Source organism: Chinchilla lanigera, unplaced genomic scaffold (genome assembly GCF_000276665.1).
Source record: "Chinchilla lanigera isolate Chin_1 unplaced genomic scaffold, ChiLan1.0 scaffold00062, whole genome shotgun sequence".
In the NCBI taxonomy this organism is placed as follows: Eukaryota; Metazoa; Chordata; class Mammalia; order Rodentia; family Chinchillidae; genus Chinchilla; species Chinchilla lanigera.
The window spans coordinates 13,483,903-13,489,094 of record NW_004955463.1 but is presented as its reverse complement, the minus strand read 5'-3'; the positions used below and the strand labels follow the sequence as shown (position 1 = coordinate 13,489,094).

Below are 5,192 nucleotides of genomic sequence, written 5' to 3'. Positions count from 1 at the left end.
ATCTCCAGCCCTTTTTAATATTTTTTTGAAATGGTTTCACTAACTGGCTAAGTTGCCCAGACTGGGCTTGAATTTGTGATCCCCCTGCCTCAGCCTCCAAGTGTGTGCTACCACATCCGGCTACACTGGTACTTTAAAAAACTACAGCATTCTACACAGCAAAGGACCATGATTTACTTATCTATTCCCCTTTTATTGACTATCATTTGCAGTATTGGGGATTTAACCTAGGAACTTGATAATGCTCTGCCACTGAGCTATTATTACCATTCTTGTTTTTATTTTAACACAGGCTCTCTCTAAATTTCCCAGCCTGCATTGAACTTTTGATCTTCCTGCCTCAGCCTTCTGAGTATCTGAGGTTACAGGAGTGTGCCACTACACCCAGCTTCTGTTCCTCTGTTAGCGGACATGAGATTAGACTGTTTCCCTTTTCCTAGAGGCAGGGTCTTGCTGTGTTGCCAGGGCTGTTCTCAGGCTCCTAAGCCCGAGTGATCCTCTGACCTCAGCCTCTCAAGTGCTGGAACTGCAGGACGATGCCAGCACATCTGGCTTAGATTGGTTCTTGTTTTCTTTATTACAAAACAGAGCTTAGTCACAGAACTCTGTGCATATACATGTATATTTCTATAGAATAAATGAATTCTAGAATTGCAATTATTACTTAAGCAGGAAATATAATTTAAATTGTATTAGATATTACCAATCTGTCATCCAGGAGACCCCACCTACCACTTTAGACTCTTAAGCTCATGTACTCAAAATAGTGGACATCAGCAGCCTTTTCTACTCTTTTTTTTTTTTTTAATAAGGTTTCAAATATTTACTGTTGATCTATTAGTGCTGATCACAGAAAAAGAGTTAAGATTCCTGATTAAGTATATTCCACTGTCCGACCAATGGTATTTTTTAAGCTTGATACGGTGATATTGTCTTGACCATGATAAAGAGGGTGTCATCTCATGACCTCCGAGAGGGTAAATGTGCCGCAGCTCATGTGCAACTCCTTACAGTCCCAGCTTGGTCTTCTTCCAGTGTCTCCCCTTGGAGTTGTACCTGACTTTATTACCAGTCTTCATCTGAATCCACTGAGGAATGGGACGATTCTGCTTTTGCTTCTTGGCCAGGAATCGTTTGATTCTGAAAGTCTTGTGAGAAGACATGGTTAGGCTCGGAGGCAGGAGCACGCACTCGATGGCGGACTGAGGCAGAAAAGCACCTTTTCTACTCTTTACAAATCTGACGAGTGAGAAGTAGGGCTTATTATTTTGTGATTAAGGTTTGAGGCCAATCTGGGCTACAAAGTGAGTTCAAGACCAGCCTGAACTGCATGGTGAGACTGTCTCAAAAAAAAAATTGCCTGTTCTTAGTTTTTATTTACCTTTTTCTCATAAATAAAGAAAGGTTTGTTGCTTTTTCTTTGCTGTAGTACTAAGGGTCAAAGATGCTATACCACTGAAGTATGCTCCAGCCCTTTTTATTTTTTATTGTTGAGACAGGGTCTGGCTAAATTGCCTAGGTGGCCTTGAACTTGTAACCCTCCCTTGTGCTGGGATTACAGGCATGCATCATCATGCCTGGCTTACTTTTTACGTACGATAGACCTTAATTTCTTTCCCCCTCTTAAAATATGGTGTTTCTCCAAGTCTGTGATTTCCTTTTGCTTTGATACTCAGACAATTTTAATCTTTGTGTAATCAAATCTGAGAACTGTTTCTTTTAGGGTTTCCAAATTTTATGTCTTGCTTAGAAAGGCCTTTCTCCAAATCTAGGAAAATAAAAATACTTCATTGTAACATTCTTATAGATTTGATTTTTTTTGTTTTAATTTTCAAGGTAAGACTCTTAGCTCAGCAGCACAGTGCCTATTTGGCAAGCACAAGGTCCTGAGTTTGATTCCTGGTACCAAAACAAAACAAAATAAAAACAAAACAGCCCCCACTCTCTAGCTGGACCCATGGAATGCCTGTTACAGTTCCCTTGCTTCAGTAGTGGGGAATAATTAACACTAAACCAAGCTTTGCTCTGGTCAAATCGACTAATTTTAAAAGTGAGACCTAAAAGGATCAAACTGTTCCCAAAATACTATGTTCCAGGACAAAGCTCAAAGATACTTACAGGAATACAAATTAGCTAGCATTCAACCAGGTAAAGTTCATAACACCTAGTTATACAAACAAAAATTATGAGGCATACAAAGTAGCAGTAAAGTATTATGTATGGGACAACTTTTTTTTTTTTTTTTTTTTGAGAAAGGGTCTCACTATGCAGTTCAGGCTGGCCTTGAGCTCACTTTGTAGCCCAGGCTGGCCTCAAACTCACAATGATCCTCCTGCCTCAGCCTCCCGAGTACTGGGATTGCAGGCATGCGCCACCACACCTGGCTCAGTATGATGTATAATGAAGAGTTAAATCAACCAACTGACACTGATTAAAAACGGACAAAAATGAACAAATTAGCAAATAAGGATCTTAAAAGTTATAACTGTGTTCCTTATATTAAAAACACAGAGACATACGAAATAGGAAAAAAGACTCAAATTGAACTTCTAGCTCAAAAACTACAATGTATAAAATGACAGATCCAATGACAGAATTAATAGCAAATTACACACGGCCACACAGGGAATTAAGTTAACCTGAGGAAATTATCCAAAACGAAGCAGAGGAAAACATTACAGCAATAAGAGCATCAGAGGGCAGTGGGCCACCTCAAGCAGCCTAACAGGAAGCTGGAGCAGTGGGGAAAATAGGAAGAAAGGAGCAAACAGGAAGAAAAATTTCTAGTAATTTTCTTAACAAACATGCCAATCTATATACCCAAGAAATTCAACAAACTCCAAGCATAGGAACTGTGAAGAACATTACACTAAAGCACATCATAACTGAATTGCTCAAAACTAGTGATAGCAGGGAAATCTTAAAGCTAGCCTCAGGGAGGAAACATGTTATATACAGAGGGGCAAAGGAAAGTATGACATCAGATTCCTCACTGTAACAACAAGTAAAGCTACGGTGGGACAACACTTTTTGTCTGTCTGTTTTGAGACAGGGTCTTGCTTATGTAATCCAGGCTCTCAAGCTTGTGACCATCCTGCCTCAGCCATAGGAGTGCCATGATTATAGGCATGCACCATGAAATAACATCTTTAAAGTACTGAAAAAGATTAGTTAATCTGGAATTCTATAGTCAGAAATTTTTTTTTTTTTTTGTCTTAATTGAGACAGGGTCTCGCTATGCAGTTCAGGTTGGTCTTGAGCTCACTTTGTAGCCCAGGCTGGCCTCAAACTTACAACGATCCTCCTGCCTCAGCCTCCGGAGTGCTGGGATTACGGGCATACACCACCACGCCGGGCTTAAGCAACAATTTTTTTTTTTTTTTGCAATGATTTCTTAAGAATACATAAAAGCAGAGTGAAGGTAAGCCACAAAAGAAAAAAAAAAAAACTACATAAATTGGAATAAAAAACTACTGAGCTTCAAGAAAGTAGAAAGACAACACAGAGAATGAGGAGAAATGATGTATAAACAATGTATCTCATAGGGGACTGCTATACAGAAAGAACTTTTGTGCCAGCTGTGGTGGTGCATACCTGTAATGCCAGTGCTTCAGAGGCTGAGGCAGAACGACTGAGAGTTTGAAAGCAACCTAGGGCAACATAGTGAGTTCAAGCCCAGTGTGGACTACACAGTGAGACTCCATTTCACAAAACAAAACAAAACAACCTTTACAACTCTGTATAATAATAAAGACAAGTAACTCTATTGAAAAAAATGTACAAAGGCTCTGAATAGACATTTTCCCCAAAGAAGATACACAAATGTATGCATATGAAAATATGCTTAACATTGTTAGGATACTGCAAATTAAGACCATGACAAAAGTATCATTTCATGTATTTTATGATCCATTTTTTTCTTTGTTGACTTATTAGCAATAACTCTTCACTGTGTTGTTTCATTAATGCTTTAGGGTTTAATAAAACAATAAAAAATGAGATCCACAAAACTGATAAATCTCTAGTCAGATGGATTAGCGAGAAAGGAGAGAAAGAGAAGATATAAATTAATATGAGGAATGGGAAAGTTGACATCACTACAAAGTCTACAGATATTAAAAGCATAATAAAGAGATACTACTTTAGGACTGGAAGCTTATCAATGTAGGTGAAATAAACAAAACTCCTTAAAAGGTAAAAAACACCAAGGCTCATACAGTGGAGTATTACTCAGCTATAAAGAAAGATAAACTAGAGGCTTTTATAGGTAAATAGTTGCAACGAGACCATATTCATTAGTAAAATTAATCAGATTTACATGTGCAAACATTGTATTTCCTCCCTACTATATGAACCTAAAGGAGTAAATAAAATCTGAAAGGTACAACAGATATTGTGAAAGGGAAAAGAAACTGCTCAAATAGGAAAGAACAACTGGGATGAAGGAGGGGAGAGGAAAAAGAAGAAAGGAAGAGGAAAAAATATGTATATATGTACACAGGATAGCTAGGATAATTGTGCTACTAATATCTGTTGGTTTATTGAAAGGAACTGTTAATGTGTAATTGTTTGATCAATCTTGCGTGCCTATATCTGGTTACATGTGCAACCATTTTGAAGATGACATTGTGTAATATAACAACCATTGTTAATATCCTAACACCATGTTTTGAAATTATGTATCATTTTTATTGCTCTCTATGCTGTTTTGTTTATGTATTTGTTTTTGTTATGTTGGTTTTTTTAAAATGAAAACCAAAATTTTTATGTATATACGATAGCTGATGTCTGTGGCTTACTGAGAGGAACAGTCAATGCTTAAAATTTTCCTTTTTCTTGACCAATTTTGCACTCTTGAATTTGGTAACTAGAATGACTAACCTGAAAACAATATGCAGTATAAGAACCATTGTTGAACTCCTACCATCTTGTATGGTGAAGCTCTGCATCATTTCCAATGTTTTTTTAAAATTATTTTATTTATTTATTTTTACTTGTTACTGTCTTTGCTTGTTTGATCAATCTTACATTCTTATGTCTAGTGGACGGAGCAACTTCGTTGAAGATAATGACATGTAATACAGCAACCACTGTAAATTTCTATCATTTTGTCTTGAGGTCATATATCATTTTTGATATTTTTGTGTTGTTTTGATTTTGTCTTCACTGTTGTTTTGTCATTTTTTTTTTTT

The 5,192-nt window shown here is 37.1% G+C and overlaps 1 protein-coding gene and 1 pseudogene across 2 annotated transcripts in view; both read right to left on the bottom strand.

The window, feature by feature from the left end:
• Prosc (proline synthetase co-transcribed homolog (bacterial)) overlaps nt 1-5,192 on the bottom strand; it is a 30,580-nt gene that overhangs the window by 9,450 nt on the left and 15,938 nt on the right. The gene's annotated exons all lie outside the window — the stretch shown is intronic.
• On the bottom strand, nt 993-1,198 carry LOC102012173 (annotated as a pseudogene).